This window comes from Epinephelus fuscoguttatus, linkage group LG20 (assembly GCF_011397635.1).
Source record: "Epinephelus fuscoguttatus linkage group LG20, E.fuscoguttatus.final_Chr_v1".
NCBI classification, from domain to species: Eukaryota; Metazoa; Chordata; class Actinopteri; order Perciformes; family Serranidae; genus Epinephelus; species Epinephelus fuscoguttatus.
Window position 1 is genome coordinate 11,233,454 of NC_064771.1, and position 21,045 is coordinate 11,254,498.

Sequence of the window (21,045 nt, forward strand, 5' to 3'; positions counted from 1 at the left end):
ATGACTCGTGCTACGGACGGACGGACGGACAGACAGCCACGTATCTAAAACAGGTAATACATCTGGCTACATCTTTCCCACATCAAATATCCGTGATCACCAACACCCGCGTGCGTAAAAGCGCACACAATTCCGTGTCCTCTCCCCGCAGATGCTGTGATTTGATGGCCCGGTACTCATTGTAGCCCACTCTTATAAGACCCAATAATAATAATAATAATAATAATAATAATAATAATAATAATAAGTTACTGTGGACCTATATGCCATGCCTTTTAATGAAATTACCAGAAGAGTTTGCTGAAAAACAGGTAATGTCAGCCTGAATTACTCGCGAGTGTCCCCGGTGAAATTCGTTGACATGCATGGGGAATACAGCTTCTACAGGCTCGCCATAGCTTACTGTCAGGACTCAGGGACCAGAATTCAGGATGGCGGACCGTCGGGATGGCGATATTTCGGTGTGGCGGCCTGTAACTGTTGGTTAAATGGCCCGTTCAGTTGGTATTCGGATAACGGGCTTTACTGGTATAATGCAATAGCACCACCCAGTGGTGAAAGCCCGTGTACACGAAAAAAATGACCCACTCTAAATGTTTAGAGATTTTTGTACAAGAACTCACCCCTACCTTACAGTATTTTTGCACTAAAAACATACTGGACAGGAACTGTAACCAAATAATGTGAGCAGGGACCCACATAACCACTATATCTTTACCTTGCTTCTTCACTGCTGTATGTGTTGTTAATACTTCATGTAACAAATCTTGTCTGCAGATGTTCCTGCCCTAAGACTGTGAAGCACTGATGTTGAGTCACTGCAGATTAGAGCCTTGTCTATTGGCCTCTCTCTTGCAATCCAAAGCCATCAATATGGCGTACATTTCAACAGAGAATACACTCAGATTGTTAGTTGTCTTTCTGCACATCTCCTCTCTGTGACTGGGTATTGCAACTGCTGCCCCTGTGTGTCTTGAGTCTGGATCCTTCGACCCATCTGTATAGACCTGCACATAGTCATAGAACTCCCCATACTCATAGAACTCATTCCTTCACTGCTCTTCTTGAGCTCGAGCATTTTCAGGTCAGCCACCATAGGCTCTAGCATCCATACAGGTATCACAGGCCATACTACAGTTGGACTAAACTCATCTTCATACACGCCCAATTCCCTTGCTGTTGCATGTCCTGTCCAGCCAAAACTTAGTTTTTGTGCCCTTTCTTTCTCCCAGCATGCCTCTAGTATCTTTTTTGTTGGGTGACTCTCTTCATGCCCCCTCAAGTTTATCCAGTAGTTTACTGCCAGCTGTTTCCGGCATAGCTCAAATGGCATTTCCCCTGCTTCAATTTGAAGAGCACATACTGGAGATGTTCTGACTGCCCCTAAGTACACCCTCAGAGCCCGAATCCTGGCCAGCCCCTCCAGCACAGATTTTGCTGCTGACCCATACACCATGCTCCCATAGTCTATTCTTGATCTTATTAGGGCTACATATATATATATATATATATATATATATACATATATCAGTGACGCAACGTTGGCTCCCCACTCCACCCCTGCTAGGCATCTCATGACATTTATCACTTTCCTGCATTTCCCCTCCACCTGCCTCACATGCTCTCTCCACGTCAGTCTTGCGTCAAAGTGCACTCCTAGAAAACGGAAACTCTCCGTCCTCTCAAGGTTACTTCCATACATCTTCACCACATATTCTGCCCTGGTTCTTTTCTTTGTGAATAAATACTTTGTCTTTTCAACTGAGAATTTAAACCCCCACGTCAACCCCCCATTTCTCCACCTGCCGGATCCCATCTTGTATTTTGCTGACTACATGCCTTTCATTCCGCCCTCTTTTCCATAGAGCTCCATCATCTGCGAACAAAGATCTTCCCATGTCCCTGCTACAGTTACAAAAATATCTTTATCATTACTGTAGGAGCCAGGTTGTTCATTTTCTGTTTTGCTTGTGGGTGTTGTGCACGTTTATGCCAGTAGGTGGCAGTATCTGTTCAGGCTTGTGGTTTTCTGTCTCTATAGTCAGGTGGGTTAATCAGCGCAGGTGCACATGCTGTGGACGCCATACGGTTTTTGACCGTGCCATGGTGTGTAACGCCACAGGTCAGAGTATTGTTCTTCATAAGTCATTATTGAAACGTGTTATTATGTATTGAGTATTGGGTAAAGCAGACTATACTTTGCCTCGGCTGTATACAACAAATCAGCACATAGAAAAGCAAATGTTTGGACATTTTTGCTGTGTTTGTGCACTTACACCAGCACCTGTGGGCCTACACTGGCAGGCGTACAAGCCCTTCAGACCAGTATGCAGATAGTGACAAAGGAAGCCACTATAATTACAGAAAACAGAGTAGGGCTGACCACACTTCCCTGGGGTGTCCCATTCTCTACCCTATGCTGGCTAGACATCTCAGATTCCACTTTAGCCTGTATGGATCTTCCCCTCAAAAAGTCCATGAGCCAGTTAAACATTCTCCCTCCTATTCCCAGCTTGTGCAGCTTAGTCATCAGGCCCTCTCTCCACATCATGTCATATGCCTTCTCTACATCGAAGAACACTGCTGCCACTGTCTCTTTATTTACCTGGGCTTTCCTGACATCATCCTCCAGGCAAAGAACTGAGTCCATAGTCCCCCTTCCTCCTAAACCCACTCTGATAAGGAGCCACCATACCTCTCTTCTCTAGGTAATACGTAAGTCTCTCATTGACCATCCTCTCCATCAGTTTGCAGACATTTGATGTCAGGGCAATAGGCCTATAGTTTGCATACTTCACCTCTCATACCTCAGCTCTCAGGATTTTAGTTAGCTTAACTGGATCCATTTTTTAACTGGCGCCTCTCCTTCAAACCTCACCACTATATTGATCACTCCTGACCTCCTTCTCTGTTCCTCCTCATTCTCACTGCCACTTCCATTACAACTACTTCCACTGTCCTCGTCCTTACTACTATTACTTTTCTTCCTCTTCTTCACACTCTCTTTCACCTGCCAACCGCTCTCCCTTTTGTTCTCTTCCTCATGTAGCTCCATGTCCTCACTAACCCCATCCCCTGCCATCCTGTCAGAACCTACAAGGAACCGTGTAGGAATCCCGTTCCGGTCCTATACAGGCTGTCGGTCGGTTTTCCAACACTCTGTTCCCCCTCCCTTCCTACTGCTAACGCTACCCCCTCCCACCGCCCGCACCCACAGTCAATGTCTTGTCTAAGGAACAGATCCTCTGGTGACACCGGAACTTAAATCTTCTTGGGGTCACATGAGGGTCAGAGGTGACTTTGTTGGTATATGTACTCAACCCGTGCATGCGCAAGACGGAGATATCCAGTGCTTAAGCACCCCCTCTGCCGGTCAGTAGGGATGAAATGGAACAGAGCTTATTTTAAGGTAACTGAACCTAGAAATTAATTCACTGTAAAGACAGCTTTCTATCAGCACTACATCATGGTTATAATATCCATAATGTTGATAAAATACTGATTACCTGCTAACACAGAGCTAATTTTATTGTAATTGAAGCAATTCATTATTTAATGAATTAATTGTTCCCTCAGAAGAGCTGAGGAAAGTGGCTCGAGAGGACTGTCTGGGTTTCTTTGCTGAGGCTGCTGCCCGACCGGACCGGATAAGCGGAGGGCGGCGAGGCGAGGCGAAAGACGAATTGTAAAGACAGCTTACTATCAGCACTGGATAATGGTTAAATATAGGTTTATTGTAAAGGCAATATCAATATCCAAAGTATTCATACATAAATGATTTTTAAAAACCTAAACTTTATAGTAGATTACCAGTTATATGTCATCTGATCTACTTTTTGTGACTGTGTATCAGAGATCCTAAGATAAACATTTGGCCATACTTATGTCTGATTGGCTGTTAAGCGAGGCTAGACATTAGGTATAAAAATAAATATAATTAGTAATAGTGAAGAAGTAAATGTGTTACAGGATATCTTGTTAACCTATATTAATAAAGCAAAAAATGTTAAGAATCTATTTTTGAATAAATAGTTTGAATATATATATGTCTAGATTAACCCTATGGGCCCTAACAACGCAAAGTGCGTCCAAATTCACACCTGTTCTTCTCTATGGATTTTCTCCGCAAACGTTCATCACTCATATCACGTGAAACAGCAGAGCCACCAGTCCAATGTTTTCACAAGGAAAAACAATGATAAAGTTACACTAAAATTATGTATAACAAAACTTTCATACAGCTTTGCACACACATTACTCTTGGATGGATTACTCGCGAATGCAGGTTCACACAGATATGCCACACATATCACATGAAAGCGCAGGAGCAGAGCTTTCCAGTGATACCACACACATCACTGTGCTGTCATCCCATCATGCTTTAAATACAGATCAATTATCTACAAAATAAAAACCTGAATTTCTTTATGATCCATTATACAGATCTTGTTATCAGTCACTTCATGTAGTGAGGAATGATTATCTTAGATATAAATATTGCATGTTTCTTTCAGATAAAACACATTTTTGACTTGTGAATGAGTCAATGGAATTTCTTGCAATAATGAAAAATTACTGGCAATCATGTCCGCCTGGCACAAACCACATGTTTTGGACAGCTGTGAAGTGACAGAATGTCCCAGCATCATGGTTCTTATATTGCCAGATTCCAGAGAGTCTCCCCACTTCATATATGGCAGAATATGTCATTTAGGCACACAGATTGTTGTGTTTTTTTCCATTGATATAAAAATTAATATAAAATACAACCACATAGGAATGATGGCAAATCTGGATAGCCCAGATTGTCCTGAAAAAAAAAAACCCAAGATATAGCATGTGTATGTAGCCTTTAGAATGACTGTGATATGAGCTTAAAAGTAAAGGCAGTAAAAACACCCCAAAAGGCCTAGGGCCCATAGGGTTAAAAAGACAAATTGGGTTGCATGGATATAATTATAGTGACGTGCCAGTTGGGCGGAATGCGGAGTCGTACGTGTTACAGCATGACCACCCTTACAGGATGTGCTCACTACACATAACAAGCGCACCTTCACTCCACTCGCCCGAGAGCAGGTAGTTGTCACGTCGGTGGATGGCTGACCGGATCGTTTGTGAAAAGGTAAGTTGCGCTCGTTAAAATTAAGGTGTATAACTTATAGTAGTGAATTATCACAGTGCTTTTGAACGTTATCATGTCTTGTTAGTAACAGAAGTAGTTCTGTTTTCAAACAGTTAGAAAGGCAACCGGACGGATAGCGACATTATGCTAGCGAGGTAAAGTTAGCCAGTTAGCTAATTGGCTAACAATGTGGCTAGCTGCTTCAGGCACGTTTCGTTGAAAACGGTGGTTGGTGAGTTTTATCGTGACTTGAATTAATAAAACACAAAAGTGTGTGGTTAATGAAACTCAAGGAGGGATTTATTTATGATTGTGCGTGAAATTAATGGTGATAGTTTGGGTTGACAAAGCGAGACAGGGCCGCTTGTTTATTTGAGGTGAGGGTTTACGTGCTGAAGGGATGGTGAGGGACAGGCAACAAAACCAGGTATTAGACGGGCCCGGGGTTGTTAGCGCTGGCGTCCACGCTGTACCACTTTTTCTCCGGTCAGGTAAGAATGGGTGAAATTCGCGACAGGGGTGTTGTCAGAGGATTAGAAAGTAGAGAATGATTTAAAATAACATCAGATTGTGATCATCTGTTAGTAATATGACAGATTGTAAGGGAGATCTGAGCTCAGCGTCCTGCAGTGAAGTGTCTTTTTCTAGCTATTTTCTGTGGATACACAAATGAGACAGCGCTCGTGAGAGATTGTTGTATTTAAATAGTGACTTTGCTGTTAACAACATTACTGTTACTGCTCCAGAAATATTAAGTTATATTTAAAAATTCCAAATCTAATGCCATTCTAATTTTAGCCTGTTTAAAAAATAAAAAAAGCAATTAATAGTAATGAAAAATAACTAATGAAAGTATCTTAAAGAACCAAACCAATAAGGATTCTAGTTTTTAGTTGCACTGCAACATATAAATGATGTTCTATGTATGATATTTAGAGCTGCAACTAATGATTATTTTCATAATCAATTAATCCGTCAGCTATTTTCTTGATTTTCGTGCTTTTAGACACACCACACATTTGTCAGGCCTCTTGTTTTTGTGGGGTCTGCCAAGTAAATAATATTGTACACATTTAATTACTTTATTTTCACTTTTTGTCCATAAACTTGAACAAACTCCATGTATCACGTGTCCTTGAACTTGAGGTTAGTTTGCTTTCTACCAGTCAAAACAGCAGTTGGTCACAGGGTAGTTTATCTGTCAGACTTCACTTTTACTTGTTCTCAACTGAAACAATTAGAGCAGGAGACATATTTATGACAGCTCTGAGAACCAACTTGAAGTAAGAATGTTTCTGAGTCAGATACAGGAATCATTTGAACATGTTGTCCATTGTATCTGCCTCCAGTCATTGTTGAACTGAAATGATGTTACTGCTGGCCAACTTCTCAGTTATAACACTGAACTCATTCTTCAGGTTGAAGGACAACCTCTTGCCAGTGACTCCTCTGAGACTGAGATGTCCAGAACTACAGAACAGATTCCCCAGGGATCTCCATGCTCCCAGATGCAGGTAATCTTTTGTCCTGATTGTTTTACTTGTCTTTCAGTTGTTCAGATTTTAGTTTTTAAGCTTTCTGTCTGTAATTAATTGTTGAAGTGTTTGCAGTTGAAGGTACATTTTAGCTTTCTTAAGATCAATATAAGCACACTTAGGTTTTGGTGATTTAATGGTGTCCAGTCTCGGTGCTTTTAGAATAACACACACTTGTCAGGTCTCTTGTATTTGTGGGGCCTGGTCTCGGTGCTTTTAGAATAACACACACTTGTCAGGTCTCTTGTATTTGTGGGGTCCAGCCAAGTAAATAATATTGTACACATTTAATTATTTTATTTTCACTTTTTTGTCCATAAAGTTGAACAAACTCCATGTATCACGCGTGTCCTTGAACTTGAGGTTAGTTTGCCTTCTATGAGTCAAAGCAGCAGTTGGTCACAGGGTAGTTTATCTGTCAGACTTCACTGTTACTTGTCCTCAACTGAAACAATTAGAGCAGGAGACATATTTATGACAGCTCTGAGAACCAACTTGAAGTAAGAGTGTTTCTGAGTCAGATACAGGAAACATTTGAACATGTTGTCCATTGTATCTGCCTCCAGTCATTGTTGTTGAACTGAAATGATGTTACTGCTGGCCAACTTCTCAGTTATAACACTGAACTCATTCTTCAGGTTGAAGGACAACCTCTTGCCAGTGACTCCTCTGAGACTGAGATGTCCAGAACTACAGAACAGATTCCCCAGGGATCTCCATGCTCCCAGATGCAGGTAATCTTTTGTCCTGATTGTTTTACTTGTCTTTCAGTTGTTCAGATTTTAGTTTTTAAGCTTTCTGTCTGTAATTAATTGTTGAAGTGTTTGCAGTTGAAGGTACATTTTAGCTTTCTTAAGATCAATATAAGCACACTTAGGTTTTGGTGATTTAATGGTGTCCAGTCTCGGTGCTTTTAGAATAACACACACTTGTCAGGTCTCTTGTATTTGTGGGGCCTGGTCTCAGTGCTTTTAGAATAACACACACTTGTCAGGTCTCTTGTATTTGTGGGGTCCGCGCCAAGTAAATAATATTGTACACATTTAATTACTTTATTTTCACTTTTTTGTCCATAAAGTTGAACAAACTCCATGTATCACACGTGTCCTTGAACTTGAGGTTAGTTTGCCTTCTATGAGTCAAAGCAGCAGTTGGTCACAGGGTAGTTTATCTGTCAGACTTCACTTTTACTTGTTCTCAACTGAAACAATTAGAGCAGGAGACATATTTATGACAGCTCTGAGAACCAACTTGAAGTAAGAGTGTTTCTGAGTCAGATACAGGAAACATTTGAACATGTTGTCCATTGTATCTGCCTCCAGTCGTTGTTGTTGAACTGAAATGATGTTACTGCTGGCCAACTTCTCAGTTATAACACTGAACTCATTCTTCAGGTTGAAGGACAACCTCTTGCCAGTGACTCCTCTGAGACTGAGATGTCCAGAACTACAGAACAGATTCCCCAGGGATCTCCATGCTCCCAGATGCAGGTAATCTTTTGTCCTGATTGTTTTACTTGTCTTTCAGTTGTTCAGATTTTAGTTTTTAAGCTTTCTGTCTGTAATTAATTGTTGAAGTGTTTGCAGTTGAAGGTACATTTTAGCTTTCTTAAGATCAATATAAGCACACTCAGGTTTTGGTGATTTGATGGTGTCCAGTCTCGGTGCTTTTAGACACACCACACACTTGTCAAGTCTCTTGTTTTTGTGGTGTCCAGTCTCAGTGCTTTTAGAATAACACACACTTGTCAGGTCTCTTGTATTTGTGGGGCCTGGTCTCGGTGCTTTTAGAATAACACACACTTGTCAGGTCTCTTGTATTTGTGGGGTCCACGCCAAGTAAATAATATTGTACACATTTAATTACTTTATTTTCACTTTTTTGTCCATAAAGTTGAACAAACTCCATGTATCACGCGTGTCCTTGAACTTGAGGTTAGTTTGCCTTCTATGAGTCAAAGCAGCAGTTGGTCACAGGGTAGTTTATCTGTCAGACTTCACTGTTACTTGTCCTCAACTGAAACAATTAGAGCAGGAGACATATTTATGACAGCTCTGAGAACCAACTTGAAGTAAGAGTGTTTCTGAGTCAGATACAGGAAACATTTGAACATGTTGTCCATTGTATCTGCCTCCAGTCATTGTTGTTGAACTGAAATGATGTTACTGCTGGCCAACTTCTCAGTTATAACACTGAACTCATTCTTCAGGTTGAAGGACAACCTCTTGCCAGTGACTCCTCTGAGACTGAGATGTCCAGAACTACAGAACAGATTCCCCAGGGATCTCCATGCTCCCAGATGCAGGTAATCTTTTGTCCTGATTGTTTTACTTGTCTTTCAGTTGTTCAGATTTTAGTTTTTAAGCTTTCTGTCTGTAATTAATTGTTGAAGTGTTTGCAGTTGAAGGTACATTTTAGCTTTCTTAAGATCAATATAAGCACACTTAGGTTTTGGTGATTTAATGGTGTCCAGTCTCGGTGCTTTTAGAATAACACACACTTGTCAGGTCTCTTGTATTTGTGGGGCCTGGTCTCAGTGCTTTTAGAATAACACACACTTGTCAGGTCTCTTGTATTTGTGGGGTCCGCGCCAAGTAAATAATATTGTACACATTTAATTACTTTATTTTCACTTTTTTGTCCATAAAGTTGAACAAACTCCATGTATCACACGTGTCCTTGAACTTGAGGTTAGTTTGCCTTCTAGCAGCAGTTGGTCACAGGGTAGTTTATCTGTCAGACTTCACTTTACTTGTCCTCAACTGAAACAATTAGAGCAGGAGACATATTTATGACAGCTCTGAGAACCAACTTGAAGTAAGAGTGTTTCTGAGTCAGATACAGGAAACATTTGAACATGTTGTCCATTGTATCTGCCTCCAGTCATTGTTGTTGAACTGAAATGATGTTACTGCTGGCCAACTTCTCAGTTATAACACTGAACTCATTCTTCAGGTTGAAGGACAACCTCTTGCCAGTGACTCCTCTGAGACTGAGATGTCCAGAACTACAGAACAGATTCCCCAGGGATCTCCATGCTCCCAGATGCAGGTAATCTTTTGTCCTGATTGTTTTACTGTCTTTCAGTTGTTCAGATTTTAGTTTTTAAGCTTTCTGTCTGTAATTAATTGTTGAAGTGTTTGCAGTTGAAGGTACATTTTAGCTTTCTTAAGATCAATATAAGCACACTTAGGTTTTGGTGATTTAATGGTGTCCAGTCTCGGTGCTTTTAGAATAACACACACTTGTCAGGTCTCTTGTATTTGTGGGGCCTGGTCTCAGTGCTTTTAGAATAACACACACTTGTCAGGTCTCTTGTATTTGTGGGGTCCGCCAAGTAAATAATATTGTACACATTTAATTACTTTATTTTCACTTTTTTGTCCATAAAGTTGAACAAACTCCATGTATCACACGTGTCCTTGAACTTGAGGTTAGTTTGCCTTCTATGAGTCAAAGCAGCAGTTGGTCACAGGGTAGTTTATCTGTCAGACTTCACTTTTACTTGTTCTCAACTGAAACAATTAGAGCAGGAGACATATTTATGACAGCTCTGAGAACCAACTTGAAGTAAGAGTGTTTCTGAGTCAGATACAGGAAACATTTGAACATGTTGTCCATTGTATCTGCCTCCAGTCATTGTTGTTGAACTGAAATGATGTTACTGCTGGCCAACTTCTCAGTTATAACACTGAACTCATTCTTCAGGTTGAAGGACAACCTCTTGCCAGTGACTCCTCTGAGACTGAGATGTCCAGAACTACAGAACAGATTCCCCAGGGATCTCCATGCTCCCAGATGCAGGTAATCTTTTGTCCTGATTGTTTTACTTGTCTTTCAGTTGTTCAGATTTTAGTTTTTAAGCTTTCTGTCTGTAATTAATTGTTGAAGTGTTTGCAGTTGAAGGTACATTTTAGCTTTCTTAAGATCAATATAAGCACACTTAGGTTTTGGTGATTTAATGGTGTCCAGTCTCGGTGCTTTTAGAATAACACACACTTGTCAGGTCTCTTGTATTTGTGGGGCCTGGTCTTGGTGCTTTTATAATAACACACACATGTCAGGTCTCTTGTATTTGTGTCGTCAGCGCCAAGAAAAAAATATAGTACACATTTAATTACTTTATTTTCACTTTTTTGTCCATAAAGTTGAACAAACTCCATGTATCACACGTGTCCTTGAACTTGAGGTTAGTTTGCCTTCTATGAGTCAAAGCAGCAGTTGGTCACAGGGTAGTTTATCTGTCAGACTTCACTTTTACTTGTTCTCAACTGAAACAATTAGAGCAGGAGACATATTTATGACAGCTCTGAGAACCAACTTGAAGTAAGAGTGTTTCTGAGTCAGATACAGGAAACATTTGAACATGTTGTCCATTGTATCTGCCTCCAGTCATTGTTGTTGAACTGAAATGATGTTACTGCTGGCCAACTTCTCAGTTATAACACTGAACTCATTCTTCAGGTTGAAGGACAACCTCTTGCCAGTGACTCCTCTGAGACTGAGATGTCCAGAACTACAGAACAGATTCCCCAGGGATCTCCATGCTCCCAGATGCAGGTAATCTTTTGTCCTGATTGTTTTACTTGTCTTTCAGTTGTTCAGATTTTAGTTTTTAAGCTTTCTGTCTGTAATTAATTGTTGAAGTGTTTGCAGTTGAAGGTACATTTTAGCTTTCTTAAGATCAATATAAGCACACTTAGGTTTTGGTGATTTGATGGTGTCCAGTCTCGGTGCTTTTAGACACACCACACACTTGTCAAGTCTCTTGTTTTTGTGGTGTCCAGTCTCAGTGCTTTTAGAATAACACACACTTGTCAGGTCTCTTGTATTTGTGGGGCCTGGTCTCGGTGCTTTTAGAATAACACACACTTGTCAGGTCTCTTGTATTTGTGGGGTCCGCGCCAAGTAAATAATATTGTACACATTTAATTACTTTATTTTCACTTTTTTGTCCATAAAGTTGAACAAACTCCATGTATCACACGTGTCCTTGAACTTGAGGTTAGTTTGCCTTCTATGAGTCAAAGCAGCAGTTGGTCACAGGGTAGTTTATCTGTCAGACTTCACTGTTACTTGTTCTCAACTGAAACAATTAGAGCAGGAGACATATTTATGACAGCTCTGAGAACCAACTTGAAGTAAGAGTGTTTCTGAGTCAGATACAGGAAACATTTGAACATGTTGTCCATTGTATCTGCCTCCAGTCATTGTTGTTGAACTGAAATGATGTTACTGCTGGCCAACTTCTCAGTTATAACACTGAACTCATTCTTCAGGTTGAAGGACAACCTCTTGCCAGTGACTCCTCTGAGACTGAGATGTCCAGAACTACAGAACAGATTCCCCAGGGATCTCCATGCTCCCAGATGCAGGTAATCTTTTGTCCTGATTGTTTTACTTGTCTTTCAGTTGTTCAGATTTTAGTTTTTAAGCTTTCTGTCTGTAATTAATTGTTGAAGTGTTTGCAGTTGAAGGTACATTTTAGCTTTCTTAAGATCAATATAAGCACACTCAGGTTTTGGTGATTTGATGGTGTCCAGTCTCGGTGCTTTTAGACACACCACACACTTGTCAAGTCTCTTGTTTTTGTGGTGTCCAGTCTCGGTGCTTTTAGAATAACACACACTTGTCAGGTCTCTTGTATTTGTGGGGCCTGGTCTCAGTGCTTTTAGAATAACACACACTTGTCAGGTCTCTTGTAGTTGTGGGGTCCGCGCCAAGTAAATAATATTGTACACATTTAATTACTTTATTTTCACTTTTTTGTCCATAAAGTTGAACAAACTCCATGTATCACACGTGTCCTTGAACTTGAGGTTAGTTTGCCTTCTATGAGTCAAAGCAGCAGTTGGTCACAGGGTAGTTTATCTGTCAGACTTCACTGTTACTTGTCCTCAACTGAAATAATTAGAGCAGGAGACATATTTATGACAGCTCTGAGAACCAACTTGAAGTAAGAGTGTTTCTGAGTCAGATACAGGAAACATTTGAACATGTTGTCCATTGTATCTGCCTCCAGTCATTGTTGTTGAACTGAAATGATGTTACTGCTGGCCAACTTCTCAGTTATAACACTGAACTCATTCTTCAGGTTGAAGGACAACCTCTTGCCAGTGACTCCTCTGAGACTGAGATGTCCAGAACTACAGAACAGATTCCCCAGGGATCTCCATGCTCCCAGATGCAGGTAATCTTTTGTCCTGATTGTTTTACTTGTCTTTCAGTTGTTCAGATTTTAGTTTTTAAGCTTTCTGTCTGTAATTAATTGTTGAAGTGTTTGCAGTTGAAGGTACATTTTAGCTTTCTTAAGATCAATATAAGCACACTTAGGTTTTGGTGATTTAATGGTGTCCAGTCTCGGTGCTTTTAGAATAACACACACTTGTCAGGTCTCTTGTATTTGTGGGGCCTGGTCTCAGTGCTTTTAGAATAACACACACTTGTCAGGTCTCTTGTATTTGTGGGGTCCGCGCCAAGTAAATAATATTGTACACATTTAATTACTTTATTTTCACTTTTTTGTCCATAAAGTTGAACAAACTCCATGTATCACACGTGTCCTTGAACTTGAGGTTAGTTTGCCTTCTATGAGTCAAAGCAGCAGTTGGTCACAGGGTAGTTTATCTGTCAGACTTCACTTTACTTGTTCTCAACTGAAATAATTAGAGCAGGAGACATATTTATGACAGCTCTGAGAACCAACTTGAAGTAAGAATGTTTCTGAGTCAGATACAGGAATCATTTGAACATGCTGTCCATTGTATCTGCCTCCAGTCATTGTTGAACTGAAATGATGTTACTGCTGGCCAACTTCTCAGTTATAACACTGAACTCATTCTTCAGGTTGAAGGACAACCTCTTGCCAGTGACTCCTCTGAGACTGAGATGTCCAGAACTACAGAACAGATTCCCCAGGGATCTCCATGCTCCCAGATGCAGGTAATCTTTTGTCCTGATTGTTTTACTTGTCTTTCAGTTGTTCAGATTTTAGTTTTTAAGCTTTCTGTCTGTAATTAATTGTTGAAGTGTTTGCAGTTGAAGGTACATTTTAGCTTTCTTAAGATCAATATAAGCACACTTAGGTTTTGGTGATTTAATGGTGTCCAGTCTCGGTGCTTTTAGAATAACACACACTTGTCAGGTCTCTTGTATTTGTGGGGCCTGGTCTCAGTGCTTTTAGAATAACACACTTGTCAGGTCTCTTGTATTTGTGGGGTCCGCCAAGTAAATAATATTGTACACATTTAATTACTTTATTTTCACTTTTTTGTCCATAAAGTTGAACAAACTCCATGTATCACACGTGTCCTTGAACTTGAGGTTAGTTTGCCTTCTATGAGTCAAAGCAGCAGTTGGTCACAGGGTAGTTTATCTGTCAGACTTCACTTTTACTTGTTCTCAACTGAAACAATTAGAGCAGGAGACATATTTATGACAGCTCTGAGAACCAACTTGAAGTAAGAGTGTTTCTGAGTCAGATACAGGAAACATTTGAACATGTTGTCCATTGTATCTGCCTCCAGTCATTGTTGTTGAACTGAAATGATGTTACTGCTGGCCAACTTCTCAGTTATAACACTGAACTCATTCTTCAGGTTGAAGGACAACCTCTTGCCAGTGACTCCTCTGAGACTGAGATGTCCAGAACTACAGAACAGATTCCCCAGGGATCTCCATGCTCCCAGATGCAGGTAATCTTTTGTCCTGATTGTTTTACTTGTCTTTCAGTTGTTCAGATTTTAGTTTTTAAGCTTTCTGTCTGTAATTAATTGTTGAAGTGTTTGCAGTTGAAGGTACATTTTAGCTTTCTTAAGATCAATATAAGCACACTCAGGTTTTGGTGATTTGATGGTGTCCAGTCTCGGTGCTTTTAGACACACCACACACTTGTCAAGTCTCTTGTTTTTGTGGTGTCCGGTCTCGGTGCTTTTAGAATAACACACACTTGTCAGGTCTCTTGTATTTGTGGGGCCTGGTCTCGGTCCTTTTAGAATAACACACGTGTCAGGTCTCTTGTTTTTGTGGGGTCTGCGCCAAGTAAATAATAATGTACACATTTAATTACTTTATTTTCACTTTTTTGTCCATAAAGTTGAACAAACTCCATGTATCACACGTGTCCTTGAACTTGAGGTTAGTTTGCCTTCTATGAGTCAAAGCAGCAGTTGGTCACAGGGTAGTTTATCTGTCAGACTTCACTTTTACTTGTTCTCAACTGAAACAATTAGAGCAGGAGACATATTTATGACAGCTCTGAGAACCAACTTGAAGTAAGAGTGTTTCTGAGTCAGATACAGGAAACATTTGAACATGTTGTCCATTGTATCTGCCTCCAGTCATTGTTGTTGAACTGAAATGATGTTACTGCTGGCCAACTTCTCAGTTATAACACTGAACTCATTCTTCAGGTTGAAGGACAACCTCTTGCCAGTGACTCCTCTGAGACTGAGATGTCCAGAACTACAGAACAGATTCCCCAGGGATCTCCATGCTCCCAGATGCAGGTAATCTTTTGTCCTGATTGTTTTACTTGTCTTTCAGTTGTTCAGATTTTAGTTTTTAAGCTTTCTGTCTGTAATTAATTGTTGAAGTGTTTGCAGTTGAAGGTACATTTTAGCTTTCTTAAGATCAATATAAGCACACTCAGGTTTTGGTGATTAAATGGTGTCCAGTCTCGGTGCTTTTAGACACACACACTTGTCAAGTCTCTTGTTTTGTGGGGTCCAGTCTTGTTGCTTTTAGAATAACACACACTTGTCAGGTCTCTTGTATTTGTGGGGCCTGGTCTCGGTCCTTTTAGAATAACACACACTTGTCAGGTATCTCGTTGTTGTGGGGTCCGCGCCAAGTAAATAATAATGTACACATTTAATTACTTTATTTTCACTTTTTTGTCCATAAAGTTGAACAAACTCCATGTATCACATGTGTCCTTGAACTTGAGGTTAGTTTGCTTTCTACCAGTCAAAGCAGCAGTTGGTCACAGGGTAGTTTATCTGTCAGACTTCACTGTTACTTGTCCTCAACTGAAACAATTAGAGCAGGAGACATATTTACTCATATATATTATGTATTTATTTATACTCCATGTATGACACGTCTTTGAACTTGAGGTCAATTTGTCTACTACCAATCAAACCGCTTCACTCACACACACTTTTCAGGTCTCATGTAGTTGTTGGGTCCATGGCAAGTGAATAACGTTGTGCACATTTAATTATGAGAGAGAGAGAGAGAGAGAGAGAGAGAGAGAGAGAGCACACACCATGTAATTGGAATATTGTTTTTCTCCAAATGATTAATGTACAATATTTTTCAAAAGTTTGAAATCACTGTAAAATTCTTATGTTTTTTAGACTGACACATTTCATCTCCACGAAAGCAATTAATTTGACTATTTCTGACCATTTCAACATGAGCAGTTAAATGCAAGCCAACTCTTCAGGACAGTAAAGTAATTGCTGTTGAAATGGGACATTGCACTTTTCTTTGAATAATTTATTATTAATCTTTCATTTCAAGTTGTAGTACCAATTTTCAAATAAAATAATGTCTTGCCTATATGAGTAAATAAAGTTAATGTTAAAGATGTTCAAATGCTTTTCAAATGCTTGTTCATGTGCAGATGTATACATTTGTGCATGTGTGTTTAATATATTTTTCGTTTTTTTTCCTAAAGGGCTCAGATTACCCAGAACCCCAACCTCTGAAGAAAAATATTCAAATGACTATTTCCCTTGTAAACTACACGGATTCTGATGAATCTCAGGTATTGTGATGTTAATGCATTTGAACATTGTCATGTATTCATCTTTTTTTCTTTACATCCGTTGTTTTAAATTCCAATTACATACATTTCTTTTGGACACCCTAGACATCACTTCCAAGTTCTGAGTCTCAATGTAGCCTCCCAGAACAGGATGAATATTCTGCCCCAAGGCTGATCTCAATCAGAGTCCTTGCCTGTTGGGTATCTGCAGATATAGCGTCCGACTTTTATATTTCCCTGGATGTTTATTAAATATGTACCTGACAGATCTTATATTTAATAAGCTACTATTGAGATACTGGAGGTCCTGGATTAAGTTGATAAACTTCCTGATATGATATGGCTAAACATCAGAACCTGCTAGCTGATTGTTTGTATATTGTTGTGCTAATGATAAGTGCCTTCGGAGTTCGCAAATTTGTGCAGCCTCAGTGTCAGAAATCAAAATTCAGTAACCGCTGTGCCCTATACAAAATAGAATACAGTATAATCTGGATCTGATTTGGATTAGATTCAATTTAGCCAATTCCAATCCTTTAAAGGGGCAAAAAGCGAAATCGTTTCACCACTAGGTTTGCTGTTGTGCCCTGCCTGTAGACCAAAACAAAGTGCGTCATGAGCCACACCTCCCTCTACCTCTGCTAGACGAGGCGAGTGGGCGGGGGGTGGAGAGCAGATGTTTTAGCCTAGCGGGCAGCCTGGCGGGCTTGCGGGCTGCTCAAGCTCCGGACATTAACCCATCCCGGTGTTTCCTCCGCAGCCTCCACTTCACCCAGCTTCACTCAGCTGCCTGATAAACCTGCTGCTTCTTCCCACTTTAACCTGAAGCGATGTTTTAGCCTAGCGGGCAGCTGGCTCGCGGGCTGCCTGCTAGGCTAAAACATCGCTCTCACTCACGGAGAAGAGGAGGAACGTTAGCGTTAGCGCCCGGTGTTAGGACTAGCCGAGATCCGGCGATGTCTCTTGCCGAGTCGGCTGTCACCGGCTACTGGAGTAACTTACAGCTATGGAGCGCTTCTACCAGCTCTTCTAGTCACTGAGCCTCACCTCCATCTCAGCAAATATATTACAAAAATGTAGCCTAGCATTTTACAGTGCTAATTGAAAATGTTAGCTGGGCTACCGGGCTAACTTACTCACCTAACACAACCATAACGCCTGACCCATTGCTGGGACCAAGCTGCTAATAACTCAAGCTCTGGACATTAACCCATCCCGGTGTTTACTCCACAGCCTCCATTTCACCCAGCTTCACTCAGCTGCCCGATAAACCCACTGCTTCTTACCGCTTTAACCTGAATAACAAACCAGGGCTCGGATTCACATGAACGTACATGAACACGCAGCCGGTCCGGCTTGTAAACAAGGGGCTGGAGATCAACACAGAGAGAGGGTGTGTGAGGTCATGCTATACTCCAGATGAAATTACACCTCTAGTTCTTCACAAGCAATTTTTTAATTCCTTCAATCTAGAAATGATGAATTTCGCTTATTGCTCCTTTAATATATGTCCGACTTGGTCCTGATATTTTTCCCTAGGTCAAGTTCAGGACAGCACAGGATTCACTAGGGTGTGACTAATACTTAATAATTTATATTTTTATATAATTTCTTTTTTCTTCTGGTTTTCACAGAGTCAAGTCTCATTTAATGAGGTGTAAGAGAACGAGACAACAATTCCAGATGTGAGCCACATGGATGCAGCACCAAAGCAGGACACCATGACACCTCCACAAGCCCATTGTAGCCAATCACCAAAAAAAGACAGAGGTAAAGTTTTTGGTCAAACTTCTTACTGTATGGTTGATGTACTGTTTGAGAGTCAGTGTGGTTTATGGTGCTGCACTGTGACAAACAGAGCTCAACTCAAAAATATTGAGTGACAATGATAAACTCTTTTTTCATTTACCCCTTTTCAACTGAGGCAGGTCCAGGGCTCGTTCAGAGCCAGGCTAATTTAGAACCAGTTAAGAGATTAACCATGAGATTCTCCATATGTAGTCAGTTTATCCAAATGATGTCTGTTAAGAAAGCTGAAATGTTTTGGAGATGCGAGGGGCTGCAGGCCGGTGTTGCATCATATTTGATTACCCACCAGATCTTGCAACCAACATTGTTTGAGCAAGTACTCGGATCCTTTACTCAGTGGCACAATTCACCCCAAAATCGAAAGACATATTTCCTGTGGCCGATAGTGCTGTTAATCCATCTCTGCTGTTTTGGCGTGTGGTGCAGAGTTTTGGAGATATCGGCCGTAGAGATGTCTGTCTTCTCTCCAATATAATGGAACTGGATGGTACTAGTCCTGTGGTTCTCAAAGCACCAAAAATACATACAAATAATGCAACATCAGTGTCTCGTTACAGAAGTCAAGACCTGGTTACACAAAACGCCAAACAGCTCACAACTAGGTGGTAGATTATCTTGAGTGACTAGGTCATGATTTCTGGAAAGACACACAGGGTGAGTGTTTCAAATGTAATTTTTGGTGCTTTGAGAACCACAGGACTGGTGCTATCTAGTTCCAGAGTTGGAGAGAAGACAGACATCTCTGTAACCGATATCTCCAAAACTCTGCTGTTCACACTAAGGTAAACTAGATTGATAAATGACACTAAATGCCAGAAAAATATGTGTTTTGATTTTGTGGTGAACTGTCCCACTAAGTAAAGTATCTGATACATTAAATGTGTTTTAATTAAGTACATCATTAATACTGATGAGTTAATACAGTCCGATCTGAGTACATTTCCAACACTGCAGGTCATGTAATCTAATGGGAATCTAATGCAACGCATCAAAACTCCAGAGTGCCTGGACCACATTGGGCAACTTCACCTATAGGTGCTCGATGTTAAAACTAAACAAAACTGTCATCACAAAAAATGGATTATTTATTTACTTTCCTTGGTCAGAACATCAAAATCAACAGGGGAGGTGTGTAAAAACAGCTGTTTATAGTTTGCAGCTCTCTCTCATTGATTGCCCCTCACTCCACTTGTTTTACTTCTGTCAGTGGATTGCACAATGTGGGGAAGTGGATTTAAGGTTAAAATACCATTTACAAACACAAAACCAAAAATTTTCTTTCTGTCTATGGATCTCTTCCTCTGTTTTAATACTATGGACAGCATTGCACCCACACAGGCACTTGCTAATTTATCCTTGGCCTTTGTTCCTCAAAAAATGCTCTCACAGAGAAACACAGAAATATTCATATCTATTTGTGTTGATTGTTTTACAGGTCGTCGGCCTTTAAAGAGAAGGATGTGGGACAAAGAGGAGATCCGTGCTGTCGAGGCGCACATGATGTCCTTCATCACTTCATGTCGTGTTCCTGGGAAAAGGGACTGTGATAAGTGCCTTGAACTCGAAAATATAGCTCTCAAAAACAGATTGGTTAGCTATAAAGTTCTACATTAAGAATCGAATCACAGCTCTCAAGAACAAAGTTTAAAATGATCATTTAATGTCAGCAACATGTTCAATTGTTTCCTTCATACATTGCTTTGTTTGCAATGCAACGACATTTGGATACTGTTCAGTGTTCTGCTAGATGAATTATTGTTGTGCAACAATAGGTATGGGTGTAAATCACCAGCTTCATGACAATACAATATATCGATTTGTTTGGATGACAATATGATGTTTGCCGATTTCACAAAGTCTGTCACGATACGATTTCGTTTCGATACGATTCAGCAGCCTGCGATCGATATGACGCGATATTATATTATTTGACCATTTTATTTCTGAGCTCTGTTTGTTGTTTGAGCGGAGGCGCGCTTGCCCAGAAATGGTGCAAGATGTGCTATGTGAATTTCAAAATAAAGGTGTATCTTTAAGATGACGATATGGATCAATGTTTTCATTTTGCGTCGATGTAATCGGATCATTAAAGGCGCTGTATGTAAGAATGTGGCCAAAATGGTTACTGCACTCAAATTCAAAATACTGCCGTGAGTCGTGTCCGCCCCCCCTCCCCTACAGATTCGAGGTTGCTGGACAGCGGCATGCTGGAGACTGATTTGTTTGCCCACGGGCGGCTGCCGTAGCAGGCCGCGTCGCGCGCCCTGATCTTTGGTTTTCCAGCAGCCCGTTTGAGCAAGTCCGGCTTCTCTGCTGCTAACGCTGCTGCCGGATACAGCTGAGGAGGAGCCGGCTGCTAATGCTATGTACCGACACTGCTAATGCTGCTTGCCATGCTGCTGTAGCTCAGTCCTAACTGTAACTGATGCTGAGACTCTACTGACTGTGTGACTGGTAGACGGCGATGGGTGGCGCAACAGACCAAAACACAAATTCAAAACATAAACATGATTAGCGGACTGTAAAAATGTTTTTTAAATGCGAATATTCTGGCTGTACTATTGTTGTCGGTGAGATCTGTATGTTATATTAACATTGTTCCTTAGTCTCTGTGACATATTAGGAGGATTTTATGAGTATTTGCTTTAGATTTCTTACATATAGCTTCTTTAATCAATGAATCGATGTATTGATGTGGATCAATGTGTCGTTACACCCCTAACAATAGGATGCTCTTGTTTTTTGTAAAGGCCGTAGGGCTTGGTATTGTTTGAAAGTTTTGAAACTAGCACTAATATATCTGTCTT

The 21,045-nt window shown here is 40.6% G+C and overlaps 1 protein-coding gene and 1 long non-coding RNA gene across 13 annotated transcripts in view; one reads left to right on the forward strand and one right to left on the reverse strand.

Annotated features, from left to right (window-relative positions):
• Positions 1-21,045, reverse strand: part of LOC125880770 (ras-related protein Rab-26) — a 167,923-nt gene that overhangs the window by 140,076 nt on the left and 6,802 nt on the right. The window lies entirely within an intron of this gene.
• On the forward strand, positions 6,331-20,420 carry LOC125880774 (uncharacterized). 12 transcript variants are annotated; one of them, XR_007448147.1, is made up of 4 exons: positions 6,331-6,636; positions 16,340-16,429; positions 18,064-18,199; positions 19,674-20,420. It is a non-coding gene; the product is annotated as an uncharacterized LOC125880774 (long non-coding RNA). The 12 variants fall into 12 exon arrangements; XR_007448149.1 differs by lacking the exon at positions 6,331-6,636 and adding an exon at positions 7,293-7,391; XR_007448150.1 differs by lacking the exon at positions 6,331-6,636 and adding an exon at positions 8,049-8,147.